Raw genomic sequence first — 16,205 nt, 5'->3', positions numbered from 1 at the left:
TTGAATACACAAGAGAAGAACCCCATATCAATTGAGCAATAGTATACAACTCCAGTCCAGTCATTGTTTGTAGAGATAGAAGATATTATAGAGAAACAATAAGATGAAGAGGATACAAGAAATAAACCATAGGAAGTAGGTGACAGAGAACAAGATAAAAATGACAATTTTGAGCACCCTATACAAAGTCAAGGTCGAGGTGAATCTAGTTCAACTACTAATTACACTAAGTAGAAGAGTGATGAAAAAAATGATGGATATGAAGATGATGATAAAGATATGGATAAAAAGAAAGAGCACGGTGATGATAAGAAATAACTTGATGTTAAAGGAAAATAAATAGATAAATTGAAGAAGAAGATACAATGATCCACCAAGTGATGATCCACAATTTGATATTTTCAAGTAGAATGTTTTGAAGTTGAAAATGAAAGAGAAAGATCAGTTTGTTTGAGCTCTCCAGATCAAGAAAACAATAGATAAGAGAAGGTCTAAATGACTCAAGAAGAAACTATTGACCAAAAAACTATATTTATTTGAGGATTTCATGCCTAAAGTAACTATCAACAAAGCGCACTCTATACCCAAATAGATGAAAGTTTATCTAGACAAAATGAATGAATTTGGAGCAAATATTAATGAGTACTTTACAAGAATTGTAACATATAAAGGTTGAATAACAAGCTAAGAATATATAAGCATCTAAAGTATCAGGTTTGAGAAGTGAGCTACAACAAGTTATTGATTCTTTATAGGAAATCTTGGTTAAATAAATAACCATGTATACTAGATTGTGTAATTTTGAGATGTTTGCTACTGAGATTGAGACAAATATTATAGGTGTACAATGTGAAATAAAAATTCATATCGAAGGACTAGACTCCACAAAAAATGGCATAGAGCATTCACTAAAGGTACGAGAGCTACTATCATGAGAACCAGAGTTGAAATATGAAAAAGAGAGAAAAATTGCTAAAGTTTTGGAACTATGAGAAATGATAACACTGTAATCACCTAAAAATGGTCATCTAGACTATTAGCCCCCTTCTCAGCATTTTGGCTAATTTAATTTAATCATTTACCTAGACCAAATTCCTAATAATCAATTTATTTGATTATAACCTATAGTTTGACTATGCTATCCTAAGTTCATTATTTGATTAAAAGAACATGTCCCCTTTTAATTAAATAAAACACCCCATTCTTCTAACCCACTTAAAGTGCACACATAAAGTCCTTTTTCTATTTTACAATTAAAAGAAAAGGCTTGTGAGGCTTTTGTCTTATGTGACAAGTCAACTTATATTCTATTGGTTGACTTGTGTGTGCACATGGATCACTCCTATTTTTGAATTCAACCATTGATCATCCACCATCTTCATCTTGATCTACACCGTCTGTACATCTTTAAAAGGGAGAGAGCTTTCCCCCTCAAAAGATCCATCCTCATTTTGAATATTGTTATGCTGCAGGTTTTCTAACAGGTTTCCTTGGAGCTTTGTGGAGAACTTCTATTTGTTGTCTACATTCTCTCATACCATAGCATTTTAGCTTAGATTCATGTTGCATGTTAGTTTAGCTTCTATTTTGCAATAATCTATCTCACATAGCTTAATAATTGGATTGTAACACTCTCATCCATTCTTAGAATAGCTGCACTTTTCATATTCATTCTAGTTTAATCTTTAGTTGCATTGCATTCTTGAGGAACTCCTTGGGACATTTGCACTCTTGCATCTTGTCTTTGGAAACTCCCATTGCATGGTTTACTAGCAAGAAGAGTATCTGTAAGGCTCATCTGAGAGCCTTCTTATTCTTAAAATATAATCTCTTGCACTCCGTGGATAGGGAGCTCTAAGCCGGCATTCGAACATTCCAAACTCATGGAATCGTTTGGATAGAAGGGTTTAGAGTGGGACACTTTCGAGCGTACAAACACCACACATTTCTCTTGTCAAAGCTAACCTAGAAGAATCCAAACATATTGTTCAATTGTTAGATGTGTGTATAGTTGAGAGTGTTGAGAATTTTAAGTCTAATTTACAAAGGCACATCACACTTGTCTGACACCACTAGTAAAGGAAACATGGAATAGAATGTTAGAAATCATAAGTACAAGGTACACCTCTATTGTAGAAAATTTGTAATTTATCTAAGTTTTTCATGTATATATATTTATCATGTTTCTTGTCAATGACTGCCATAAAAAAAAGGGGGAAGAATAGTATACATAGGGGGAGTTAATACATAGTAAAGTGATACATATGTAGGAGAGATTCTTACACATAAGAAGAATGTTACAAATTCTACAAAACCAATTTTGAATAAGATTTTGAAAAAAAACCTATAAGCTTTTGTTTTTCCATTAATGCCAAAGGGGGATATTGTTGGCATATGATGAGGATATAAAATATTTGGCACATAATATTTTTATCATTGATGTCAAATGAACAAGGAACTTATAAGGCAAGGCACTATCAACATATAAGGGGAATTATTAGTCAAAAAAATGTGTTATCAGATAACTAGTAGAATATAGCTATGAGTATCAATGTAATATGGAAATTATAAAAATAATTGAACTTTGATATCTGATAAAGGAAGTTGCGTGTACCAACTAAAAATAGAGAAAGAAAACTAATGAACCCTAGAGTCAAAGGTCCATATGACACAAAGGATTAATAGGATCAAGGTTGATGGTTAGAAAGAGATAGGTTGAGAAAATTAGGAGAGAGGAAAAAACAAGGAACACATTTGAAATCATGTGCAAAAGGATCAAAGAAAAACAATTAAATGGAGGAATTTTCCTTAGGGAAAAATCCCCCAAGATCAAGGAACTCAAGCACAAGCATAGAATAGACCAATAAAGTATGATCAGAATAACAATATGAAATTGTATTCATGTAATGTTATGTATGTATATATACACACTAGGAGTGCCTATATATAAAGGCCTCTAAGATGCATCTAGAATGTCTCTAAAGTGAGCTAGGAGATAAGCATTACAACTAAGCACACGTCCACCAGAAGTGGATTATTCTCCATTGTGCATGAATGAGAGGATAAGTATGACAAGGTGTATCTCATATAGAGATGTTGTAGAGACCATGTGCTTAAATTAGATGCTGAATCCTATGTTGTAGACACCATGTGCATAAAAGAGTTGCTAACTCTTGTGTTGTCAACAAGACAACTCAAATGAGTATGCATATTGCTAGGTGTCAAACTAATAAATAATAAAATAATGCATTAACCTAAGTAAACTTAAGTAAAGTAAATAGTAAATACTTATTTACACCACCCACCCCCCCTCCCCCGCCCAAGTGAAACTTAGGGGAATGCACTTAAGTTCACAAAAGCTAGGATGAAAATGCATGATGGGTCTCTGGTACTAGGCCATGTTAGGTACCCATGTAAAAAACAATGAAATCTCTTGTAAAGTGGAGAAAGAGGGAAAACCTCATCGAAAAAAACCCTCCCCCAAAAAGAGAGATGAAAAACTAGATGCGTGGATGGATGGAGTAATCAAGAACTCCCCCCTCCCCCCAACAATTATGACATACATCATGTATATACAATAGATCTAAGTAAGAGAAGAATACAATCCTCAAAGAGGAAAAATTCCCCCCATAAGAGAGAAGAAGTAGAAGAAAGGAACAACGTAGTCCCCCCCCCCAAAATGTAGAATGTTGATCAGTGATAGCTGCTGCAATGTAGAAGTTGATCTAGGACTGTTGAATAATGTTCCTCCCTTTAGGAAGAAACAATATCATAGGTACATATGAAATGCTTCCCCAATGTGTAGAAAGAATCCCAAAGATGAATGGTGTCTCTGAAACCTGCTCAACTGTCCCTATGTTGATACTGACGGTCACCCCTTCCAACACTGCTAAAAAGAACGAGTGCAATTCTAGCAAGGATGGATGTAGAACATTTCCCAAAGAATCAACTATCTCCTTGAATGATAAAGAGGCCTCGTACAACTTATGTACATAAGGATTCACAATCATATCAACCTAGTAAGAAAGATCATGTAGATAATGGACAAGAGGGTCAAAGTGGGCCCTTGTAATGATTGAAGAAGGATCTTCTTCATTAAAGAGAAGATGTACATCATCTATAATGTCTCCAAAATTTTCTATGTATGACTCCACAAAAAAACCTAAAATATTTGTCATGAAGTCATCCCTTGATGCTAGAGTTGGAAGACAAGGTGTACCCAACTATAGTGAATTGCATGGACCTATCATTGTAGAAATATATGCATGTGGAATATGTTGATGTTGTGTATCTATCAATAGGATCCCACATATCTAAATGTGTTGAATCACTATCACTGGTGTTACTATTAGTTTCCACAATGTATGAAGTATAGAGAGGATTAGAGGATAAGCTAGAATGAACTTTCCTCAAAGTGAACATTCCTCTATATGAATATCTCATGACCCCGAAGATCTATTAGTCTATATGCCTTAACACTTTCATCATATCCAATGAAACTACAAGGCCTTGGTGGTGGTGCCTTGTACTCCCTTGAAGATATGTGTGCCCATGTTGGACAACCAAAAACTTTGAAGTGTTTCACAACTAGTTTTCTTCCGCACCATACCTCAAAAGGTGTCATTCCATCTAAGACATTATGAGGAGATCAATTAAATATGTGATTGGCACTACTTATAGCTTTGACTTCAAGTGATGGATCAAGAGACTTAGCTTGATTAATGCAACTTTCCATTGACTTAAGAGTTCAAATCCTCATTGCTGCAACATTTGTCTTTTGCGAACTAAATGTTGGTGGATTTTGAAGATGAATACCCTCAAGTTCATAAAAGTCTCTAAGTCTTGAATTCACATATCTACTTTCATTGTCCATATGAAGAGCCTTGATGGCTTTCCTTGATTGCTTTTCAACCTGACTCTTGAAGGCTAGAAACTTATCAAACACTTCATTCTTGTGATAAAGAAAGTAGACCCATGTGCAACGTGAAAAGTCATCAATGAAAGTGAGGATATAGTGACCCTTGCTAACTAATGTCACTACAAAAGGACCTACTAGAACTGTGTGAACCAACTCAAGAACAATTGATGGTTTCGAAGACTTCCCTTTATCAAACTTCTCTTCTAGATGCATATCCATTGAACAAGTTGAACATTCACCCTTAGAAAAGTTGATTGTAGGTAGACCTTTGACCATATTTTTTGAGAAAAGTTGATGAAGATAGCGGAAGGCAAGATGTCCATATTTCTCATGCCATAATTTGCTTTGTGAATGATATTTTGTCAATAAGGCATGTGAAGGAGACTTAGGCACAAAGTGAGAGAAGGAATAAAGCCTTGTGTCATGATTGACTTTACCCACTGCAACCAATGAATTATCTTTAAGATTTTGCACCATTACTAAATCAAGAAGGAACTCAACTTTATTGCCACCTTCATAGTGAGTGATTTGGTAAATTGAAAGGAGATTAGAGCTAAGGTTAGGAACATAGAGAATGTCTTTGAATTCTCCATTTTCCATCTCCACTTGTCCTTTCCCTTCAACTTCCATTTTTGTATCATCCCCTACAAAGATGTGAGGTGCCTTAAACTACTTTAATAAAGAAAAGTGTCATTTTGAAGAACCCATATGGTACAAGGCACCTGAGTCAAGAATCTATTCCCCTGAAGAACTTGAACTTGCCATAAATTCTTTCCCTTTTTCCTTTGAAGAGGATGTATTTGAATCCTTGGAAGCAACTCATCTATTCTCTTAGTCTTGCAATGATGCTCAGCATGATTTGGTTTCTTGCAATATGCACAAAATAGTTTATCCTACTTGTCATTGTTTCCCTTCTTGTTGGAAGAAGAATTGCCTTGTTGTGAGGAGGAAGATTGTTGTGTCTCTAGTTGTGATTTTTGCTTCCACTGCTTTTTCTTGTTGTTGGTTGAACTTTTTCCACTTTGATTTGATTGGTTCTCATTACTAGCCACTAATGCTTTGGTCTTTGATGACATGAAAATTCCCATATCTATCAACTTGGATTATTCCAACATCAACATTTTTACAAATGCATCAAATGTAGGTTTAGTGAAGGCACTTCCCATGCTCAACATTTGAGTGTTGTAACTCGAAACAAAAGATGCATATTTTGAAGGTAGCCTCTTCAAGATGTGATGAATCAATCTATCATTCTTCATGGGATTACCACAATCTTTAAGTAGTGCTCTCATTCATTGGCTTTGTTGAGTCGTTGACATAGTCTTGAATTATGTCAAAATTCTTAGGATCCAATAGAAGTAGGTCATCCTCAATTTGGAATCCCTTTTCCTCATCCACCTAACCATACAACTTTGCAAGCTTTTCCAAGCGCCCTTGGCATCCTTAAAGCTGGAAATGTGGAAGAAGAGATCTCTATGAACACAACTCTAAATAATTCCTAAAGCTTGGTTATCTTTAATTTTCCAATCAACTTGTGTAGTAGCATCAGTGGGTTTTGTAATAGTATCATCAACATATAGATTTAAACCTTTTTCCATTAGTCTACTCCATACAATATATTTCCATGTAGTATAATTGTGTGAAGTTAGAAGTGGAGTTTTAGCTGAATGATGCAAAGAATTAAAAGAGCACACGAGAGAAAGAGAGTCACAAGAACACAAGACACACCCACCCCCCCCCCACCCCCCCCCCCCCCCCCCTCCTCATTCACTTAATCAAAGAAACCCCCCTAAAATAATGCTTTTCGAACTTTATATGTAGTGTGTTTACAATAGGCCACTTGTCAAAATGTACAAAGTGGACTTCTGATTTGGTTATTTACAACCTCCTTTTGGAGTTCAAATCTGGTGCTAAGCATTATAGCTCAAATTTACAACAATTTTGAAGTGTAATCAAAGCAATTCAATGCAAAAAATGACATAATTCTGAAAGTGATATTTCTATCCACACAGCTATATAATTTGATTGCAGATCTGGAAAGTAGAAAAAATTATGCACTTTCAAAAAAATTGGAACCTAAATATGTGTCTAGATGAGCCCGAACTAAGCCTTTGAAGTTGCAAAAATCAGGATTTATGATTTTCAAAAATAATCAAGAACATAGATCTCAAATGTCTTGCACCAATGTGCAGATCATGAAATTCTACCCCAAAAAAAAATAATTGCTCGAAAAAAGGACTCTGTATGAGGGAGATATCGCTATTTGAAAATCACCGCTATAATTATTTTTCCTGAATCGCCGTCATCGCACCTCCAAAAATCAGATGACTCTAGATTTCACCTCAAATGTTTGATTTTGATGAAACAAAAGTCAATTTAGGGGTTTTTTGAGCTTTTGAATGTGATGCAAATATTTGATTTGCACCAACAAACTCCAATCTTCACCTACAAAAAATCTCTCCTACTAGCCTGATGGCCAAAAAAAATTTGGAAAAAAATGTAGATCCGAAAAAAATTGCAGAGATGCAAATGAAAAAAATGCAAATCTAAAAATTAAGTGCACGGATCTGAAGTGATCATACCAAATTCCACAAATCAGGCCTTCAAGTTTCGGTTTGTAAAAAAAATTTGCCTCAAATTTGACTATGGCCTGGGGTAGGCAAAATTATAGTCAAATTTCACTTAATCGATGCTCTGAATGCAATGGTGAGGTCCACTTTGGCTCTAGATGCTCCCAATGACTTCGATACTCCAAATTTGAGTTGAGGTCCTCCGAGAGGTGAAGCGAGAAAATGGTCTCCAACAGCTATGTGAAGAGAAATTCCCTCAGCTCTGATACCATGTAAGAATTTTCCTTGGGGAAAAATCACCCAAGATCAAGAAACTCAAGCACAAGCACCAAATAGACCAATAAATTATGATCAAAATAACAATATAAAATTGTATTCATGTAATGTTATGTATGTACATATACACACTAGAAGTGACTGTATATAAAGGCCTCTAAGATGCATCTAGAATGTCTCTAGAATGAGCAAGGAGATAAGCACTACAACTAAGCATGCATCCACCAAAAGTGGATTATTCTTCATTGTGCATGAATGTACATGCATCAATGAGAGGATAAGTATGACAAGGTGTATCTTGTATAGAGATGTTGTAGACACCATGTGCTTAAATTAGATGCTAACTCTTGTGTTGTAGACACCATGTGCATAAAAGAGTTGCTAACTCCTGTGTTGTCAACAAGACAACTCAGATGAGTACGCATACTCCTAGTTGTCAAACTAATAAATAATAAAATAATGCATTAACTTAAGTAAACATAAGTAAAGTGTAAATAGTAAATATTTATTTACACCCATATTTACAAGCTTAGAAGGAATCAATATCAGGTCAAGTTATCTTGTATGAATCATAATTAGTTGTCTATAAGGTGTATTAAATCCTTTAACAAGGTAGTCTTTGAAAGGACTATTAAGTTCATAGAGGAACTTCTATAAATCCTTTAATAGGTTGAATGCCATAAAAGGCAGGATGAAATCTCTTAACAAAGTAGTCTTAATATGATGAAGATGTAATTTGCATTGTTACTCACTCCTTATCGGGCGAGTCACTTAGAAGGTGGAAAATTTGTAAGCCCTAAGTGAGAACTTTTTTTTACTACAGAGAAGAAGTATGGGTATCATCCCCACACATGGTCCAAATAGTGCATTTCCTTATATTACATTCTCCTTTACAATTCAAATTGAGTTTTGACATACCTTCCCTTTAGGCCTTGCTATCCAATTTAGGTTATAAAGAGGAATCATACTCGAGAATCATCTCTTTCCCTTCACATTTCCTTTGAATGGCTTAGTGGTAAAAAGTGGAGGTCTACACCCTATTAAAGAATCTCCCTTTTTCTCCTAAATAGAAGGTATATGAGATTGAGACATTCAAATTGTTATTGGGATTGATGATTAGTTTTAAAGAATTAGAAAGTATATGCATCATTTTTTGAAAGGACTTGATTACACATTGATCAAGGTAACACATTTGAGGACAATTATTTAAGAAGTTTGGTTCTAGTAAAAATGACTTATGAAGCTGGAGTAATTTCCAACAAACAAATTGAATACATGAGTTGACATGGTCAGGAGAAAATAAAAAATGAAAGGTTAGATATGATTTGTGATGCGAGAACTATTCTAGATCGTTGGATTTAGGTTATTCTAAGGTGGTGGAATGGATTTCTAGCTAAGGGAAAAATAAAGAACTTAATTGTTTATTGTAAGTGTATTACAAGATTGGAGAAGGTACAATTAATTATAGTACAAGTGTTGAAATTAAGTGTGATCAATCCAGAGAGCAGAGTATGGTATGTTGTTGAGTTACAAAGCTTAATTAGATTTGATTTAGCCAAGGTAGTACAAATTAAAGATCACATTCTATCTATTACTTTCTAACAATTATAATAGCAAAATCCCTTAATCAAGTGGATTTTAACGAGTCCCTATTGCAACATCCACTAACGAAGTGGCATTATAAAGAATGTTCAAAATCATCTAACTAGGTTACTCCTAGTAGGGTAAAGGCTTTAATGGGTCTTGAGATAAATCCCTTATCTAGGTAGCACTTAATAATGCTTCTATAACCCTCAACCAAGAATGCTCCTAACAGGGCATATTCCAAAAGAGTATTCAATTTATGAGCTTCATTCTCACACCATGATGTTCTCCTTAATCAAGTTTCAACAAGATATTTTTGGTGTCAACTTTGTGCAGATGATTTTTATGTGTTTGCATGTTACTTTAAGTTCATTTTACCTATTGTGTTGATTGGATGTTTAAGAGGTTAACTTGTTAATTGGCTTAGATTTTTTGAATTGGGTGAGATAAAGTTTACATTGGTGATTACTATCCCCCCACCTTGCCCCCCTCAATAATAGAGGCATGTATTTACACAAATGTGATAAACATATGAAAAATTACTTGCAAATCTCTTTTAACATTCATAACATCATTTAATGCTCAAGAAGAAACATTAGATAAGTATATAGGATCTAAACATTTTATAAACAATCAAATGTTATTTTTACTTTTAAATTATTATGTACAATGACATAATCTACACATATACATGTATCCTAACACATGTGCCTCTTAACCGTTAATTCCAAAAAAATGTTGTATCATAAGCCTAACCTTGATTACAATCCTAATCTTAATAACTAAATTCTAATTATAACCATGACCCTTGATCCTAACTCTAATTTAAAAACCTAACCTTAATCATAGACTTAAACCTAACCTTAGTTATAACCCAAAATCCAAACCCAACTCTAACTTTAATTATATGTACTTCATAAAGAATATCTGATCAATATTTTATAAATATTAGTAAATTTTCTATATTTATATTTCAATTTAGTTATTTTCTTGAAATATATCTATATTAGTTTATAGAATGTTCACTTTTATATCCTATTACATAAATTTAACCAATAAAATAATAATTATGACTGAGTTTATAAGTTTATAATGTGGTATATTTTATTTAGTTCAATTGTCTAAATCAGACAAGTTAATACCTCTTGTGGTAGGCTTGCCAATCAAATGTGACGACGAGTATCAATGATTGACGATGACACGTAACTGCAATGTTTATACTCAATTCAAAGATTTTAGACAATTCCTAATTTTTGGAACCAAAGTACTTTGTTCATTTTACCTGGAGAATATTTTACTCCGCTTATTTTTCCTCATTTTACAATAACTTTGTTGTCATCTGTTAAAACAAATTCAGATCGGTAATGCCAGATCTCTCATTGTCTGGAAGTTTTTGTTATTTGATTTTCCCTGTTCTTCTTCTACGTTCTTGAGATCATTTTTGTTAGAATATTTGGAACAGAATGGATATGTTGGATATTTCAGACGGCGCTAAAGATGGTAGAAAGGTTCAAATGGATTTACTACTTCAGGTAACCTTTTCATTGTTTTTTGCCCCCTTTGTTCAAATTATATTTCCACTAAGATGCTGTGAAAATTTATTGTGGCACATTGTTTTCTATATAATTCAATTGAATATTCTTTATCCTATGTTCCTATTAAATTTGATAATTCTTATTTTCACATCAATATATTTAGAAATTTAATTTATAAAATTTAGATTGAAGACTACATTGCAAAATGCTTCTTTGTTATAAATAAGATTTTAATAAGAATATTTATTATTTATGATTATCTTTTACAAACATTCAAATCATATATATTTTATAATTATTAATATAATAATTTGACCTTCAATATATAATAATAATGTATTAATATGTTTGTTTAAAGAATATACTATACTATTCACTCACAATCGCAGATATATCAATCACAAACATCGTACATAAGTTCTTATTTATCTTTTATAACTCACAATAATAGGAATAATAGATATTGCATCCATGATTTGTTTTAGCAATTCATTACTTAATTTAACAAACAAATCTTGAAGAGATAATATTGTTCTTAAATTTATACTTGTTCTTTTTGTAATATGTTTGAGTGATGGAGGGACCATAATTGTTTGTATAAAAAACAACATTATTGATAATACGTTTCTTCTATGATGAAAAATTGGGTGTTTGATCTTGCAATTCATTGTTTCCTTATCTCAACATCTTGTGTTGATTGTAAAACTATATGAATCAAGGCTTGTATCAATTGATGAAAACATTGAGCTATGCTATTTTTTCTCTTTTTATTAAGTTATAGGAATTAGTTTTGTATAAAAACCATACCATAGGGATAGAATGTGGATGCGACTAACAAGGATTGCAAATATAAATTGAGTTAACTTCCATCAACAATGATTGAAGATATTACAGTTGATAGAAAATTATTAGTTTTTACAAAAAATGAGTTGCATTATTTTTATTTCATGTTGAAAGGGTTTTACTTAGATAATAATAATATATTATTATATGAAGATTTGTGTTGCCTTTCAATATACCTACATGCATATGGAAGGGAAGTTAAAGCATGTTAGAGTGCACGTAATTGAATTAGCTTATGAAAATATCTTTCATATATATGAACAACTTTTACTTAGATAGAAATCAAAATAGTTATAATTTACTATATTGATGGTTTTTTAATATAGATAAAAGAAATTAAAGATGAGAATTAATTCTCTTTGAGAAATAATCACTTGAAAATGATGTCATTTTTGCAAATATAATAAATTTTAGATACAATATTTTAGTTATAATATGCATATATCCATATGTACATGTGTATACATATGCACATTTTTTTATACCTATATGTGTGTTCATGCATGTATGTATACACATGTATATATACATATCTATGTGTGTGTGTGCGCGCGCGCGTGCACATGCACATATATATGATTCATTATGAAGTAGTAGTATTTCGTATAAAATCTAGAATCCTCATAATACAATCAACATTCATACACATATTTGTTTATGTAAATATACATAATACACATACATACATACATATACACACAAGTATGTGTGTGTGTATGCATATACATGGTGAATACACACATATATGCATATAGTATGTTTTTCGATTTAATTGAACTACGAAAGTTTATTTTGAACCTTTAAATTTTTATAATAATAAAAATAGTTTTTTCCTTAAATATTTAATAGTTTGAATATATTTGTGTTTTATAATTTTAACATAAATTAAATTAATTTGGTTAAGATTAATTTTTTTAGTAATTAAAATTAAAGTTAATTCTTATTATTTGTTTAAAAATATTAGTGGGTACATTTTCGAAATGAAGTAAAAGTAATCTTACAAATTATAAAAATATCTTACTAGGTATATTATCTACCACCTTCAATCATCTAATTTTAAATTTCCAACAAGAAGAATGAAATCTTAAGAAAATCGAAGTTAGAACAAAGTTTATTTATTTATAACCTCTATATGCATTATTCCAGAAGAATGGGGTCTTTGAGTTGCAATGTTCTATTTATATTGTTGGCACTTCTTTTTATGCAACTTAAATGACCCCTAATATAGGCACTTGTTCCTTTTTAAATATACTTTAATTATTATAGTAATTATATGCAAATAGGGTCTAAGGGATGTGTGTTTCCATCAATTCTATTGGCTTAACTTTCAATTTTTAATGTGGAGCATTAGATTTAATTGGTAACTAATGAAAGGCTAAGATTAAGTTATTTTTTGGAGAAGCTATTATATAACAACTAGACTTCTTCCATATCTCATTATCTCATCAATAATTCGACTACTGCTATTTTAAGCTCTGGGCTGAATTCTGAATACTAGCTTTGAAGAGACATACAAGCTCCCCTTTGTCAGAAAGTGTGTTTTAGTCATTTTATCAAGGTGAATTCACGCAACACATTTATACTTCAACAAGGTGTCTACGGTTTATTGGAGCTTCATTAGGAATAGCAAGGACAGGTGGCATAATCTTTTGATTTTTCTGGATATTTGGACAAGTACAACCAGGATCTGAAGATATTTTTAAGGTATTCATATCAAAATATTGATAATCTTAATTACCAAAACATCTTTAATAAACAAAGTAAGTCATGTGCGAATCATTTTTTAAGTCTTTGATAAATCTAGAATGAATTTATATACTTTTTCAATATTCAGAAATTTTCATATTTTACCAATACCCATATAGATTTGTTCAAGAAATTCTAATGTATATATAATAATGTGGAATTTATTTTTTGAAAAAAAAAGAATGCGATCAAACTTCTATTTGACTTGAGGACACTAAGGTCGAGTGTCAATTCAACCAAGAGCATATTAAGCCATCCTATATATAGATATATGTATATATCGCTCCAATCTAAATTGCTATATGAAGTCTCAAAGGCCATTATGAAAACCTGCACGGGAATCCCTGTAAGATGAACTCAAGCGACGATCTGGTTGACCATAATTCGAAATGGGCGCGATCCGAAAAGAAATCGGCATGATATTTCTTTCGCACAACATTTTCACAGTTAGGGCATAATTTTGTTAGTTAGGGCACGTGTCTTGCCCGAGCAAAAAAAGCTCGACACTGTCCTTTCAGTTAGCACTAGGGCAGACTACCCTCTCAACCGTGGAGTCATGGACTGTAAAATGCGGAGAAATCAACATTAGTTTTTGTAGGGCACGCGGATTGTTGCAAGTCTCCCGAGCACAGAAAAAACCGGGCAAAAGAACGGACATTGGCATCCTGGGCGTACTGCCCTTCCAGGAAAGGGCTACAAAATGGAGGAAATGGAAAATGGACATAGGTTTTGTTGGTTAGGTCACGCGGGTTGTTACATATCTTGCGTGAGTTTTGCAGATGCAATGTCCTCCAGAAACATCTGTGACCTTACATGCGAGACACGGTGCCTCTTCCTGGCGATTGTATCCCGACATTTTATCTGCAACCCAAGTTGAAAGAAATATACTTTCAAAGACTCAAAAGGAGATAAAGTTGTAGCAAATTGTTCAAGAAATTATCGAGTTTATGGTAAAACCAAAAGGGAACAGAGTAGTTATTATCTGAACAGGGTACACAGAGCGATTAGGAGACTCTGCCGGTATCTCCGGAAAGGGACGATTACCTGAATTTCTTTTTTCCATAAATAGATCTGCAACTTACTTGGAATATGCTTTGCTTCAAAACAAAATTAGAGATTGCATATAGCATATTGCATATTGCAATTTTTAAAGACATTCAAAAATAAGATTTTATGTGGTTAAAATTGACCATATAATTTTGAACTCTTCAATTGTTCTCCAATTTTATTCTGATATCGATTTAGGTCTGGGAATGAAGAGCAAAGTGTTTAATGAAGCTTTTGTTCCATTAATCCAAAATGTTCATACTTACATGAAATGACTCATCAGTTCATCTGTTCAATCTCTAGTCTAAATAAAAAGTATAAAATAATTACCCTTTATCTTCAACCTTGATCTTTCTGTTAATAATCTCGTCCGGGTAATGAAATGTATGGAAATGTAGCAAAATGCAATATACATGAAATTGGACAGTAGGATATTGTTTTGTGAAGGTGTTATTCCATTTATCTAAACTTTGCATACTTAGGTGAAATGACTCATCAATTCAGATGTTAAGTAACTTAATGATTTATGAGCTCAGATGTCAAGTCATTTAGATGAAATGACTTATGACTTCATCTGTTCAATTTCTAATGTAACCCTGGTAGTGAAACGTAAAGAAAAGATTGACAAAATGACAGTACATGAAATTAGACAATTGAAGTGTTCAACTAAGCTGTTGTTCCATTCATCTATATTGATCAATTCTTCTGTTCAATTAATACTTAAGAAATATATAACACGATTCTATTGCATCTAAGATTATATACATCTACATTCCTCTGTTAATTGTCTTTGTAAATGCAGATGCTTTATACAGCTGGTAGAGGTTGCTGGAGGTCATAGTTTTGAATCTTGATTGTCTTTGTTATGGTCATTTGTATGATTAAAGTATGTGTACTTGTCGATTGATTTTGATGAGATTGAGTTTTGGTATATGCTGGTTTTACCCCTTTTTTTAATCTTCCAAAAGAATTGCCTGCTAGTTTAGGTTATACTTATTATTCTCTTTTCTTATCGTGACAAACATAAGATGCACATACCGTGAAGCCCAACTGTTTTCTTTTATTGTTTCTGAATCTATATGCTTCCTTAAACTGTTGCTCCATCTCATAATTTTTGGATTGGTATTTCATGCTGAAATGGATAGTTGAGTTGTTTTAAAGTTTTGATCAGCTTGAATTTAGTCGTATTAATTGCTTGCATTTTCTAGAACAGTGTTGTTATTATTCTGTTTCCTTGAGACGCCATACTAACCATTATGTTAAACCCTATAAGGTTTTCTTATGCATGGTAATAGGCTGCGTAAGGATGCCTTAGTTGGCTTTAATATCTTTAAGATGTCATTAATCTGTTTTCTTACCCTATAAGGTTTTCTTATGCATGGTAATAGGCTGCGTAAGAATGCCTTAGTTGGCTTTAATATCTTTAAGATGTTATTCATCTGTTTTCTTATAGCTGTTTCAAGCGCATACTTCTTGATTGTGTTTAATATCTTTGATATTGAATTTGTATGCATATAGGATTGATGTATCTGTTTCTGTGTTTATATGAGCTTGAATTTCGCCGACAGTACTAAATGCTTTTATCTTGTAAAGCAATTCTCAGTATTAGACAGGTATTGTAATTATTCTGTTTTCCTTGGTGACAATTGCTCCTAACTCCTGTTTGTTAAAAGGGAAGTTAGTAAA

Source organism: Cupressus sempervirens, chromosome 9 (genome assembly GCF_028749045.1).
Source record: "Cupressus sempervirens isolate cs-2001-9-10 chromosome 9, ASM2874904v1, whole genome shotgun sequence".
NCBI classification, from domain to species: Eukaryota; Viridiplantae; Streptophyta; class Pinopsida; order Cupressales; family Cupressaceae; genus Cupressus; species Cupressus sempervirens.
Note: the sequence above shows the minus strand (reverse complement) of the source record.